General features: G+C 45.9%; 1 protein-coding gene across 1 annotated transcript in view; it reads left to right on the forward strand.

Moving 5' to 3' along the window:
* Positions 1 to 776, forward strand: part of COPA (coat protein complex I subunit alpha) — a 53,966-nt gene that overhangs the window by 52,669 nt on the left and 521 nt on the right. The gene's annotated exons all lie outside the window — the stretch shown is intronic.

Below are 776 nucleotides of genomic sequence, written 5' to 3' on the forward strand. Positions count from 1 at the left end.
TGATATTTTGAAAAAAATTGCCAGCTTCCCTTCCTGTAATAATCTTTGGAGGCTAAAGCATATGAAGGGCCTGGCTAGTCTAGTGAAGAGAAGGACCAGGGGAGACATGAGAGCATCTTCCGATTTGAGGGGCTGCCACAGAGAGGAGGAAGGGGGTCAAGGTATTCTCCAAAGCACCGGAAGGCCAGACAAGGAACAATGGATGGAAGCTGATCAAGGAGAGATTCAACCTGGAAATAAGGAGAAATTTCCTGACAGAATAATCAACCCACGGAACAGAAGTTGCCTTCGGAAGTTGTGGGAGCTTCATCCCCGGAGGCTTTCAAGAAGAAATTGGAATGCCCATTTGTCAAAAATGGTGTAGGATCTCCTGATTGGATGGCGGGTTGGACTAGATGACCTACAAGGTCCCTTCCTTGTAGGTCATCTACTGTTTGAGTCCTTCGCTCTACCCACCTAGGGTAGAGTTTAGCAGGTGGGGACTCTCAACTAAACCCCTATTTTGGTATCACCAGAGATTTAACTTCAGAGACACACAATTGTGTTAATCCACAATTGGCAGCCCTCTCCATCGCACCAAGCTAAAACCAATGCATGATGTAGGCTGGTGGGTGAACTACATCAATAGCATCCATATTGTAGGAAGGTTACCCCTAACAAGATTTACCCTCAACGTTACATGCCTTCGGGGTTCAGAGAAGAAGGTTGCCAAATCTGTAAAGGGAGAATTTTTAAAAAAATTGGGGGACCACTAACAATGCCTCCTTTGGTTGCAG

Source organism: Pantherophis guttatus, chromosome 18 (assembly GCF_059756535.1).
Source record: "Pantherophis guttatus breed Tessera chromosome 18, ASM5975653v1, whole genome shotgun sequence".
In the NCBI taxonomy this organism is placed as follows: domain Eukaryota; kingdom Metazoa; phylum Chordata; class Lepidosauria; order Squamata; family Colubridae; genus Pantherophis; species Pantherophis guttatus.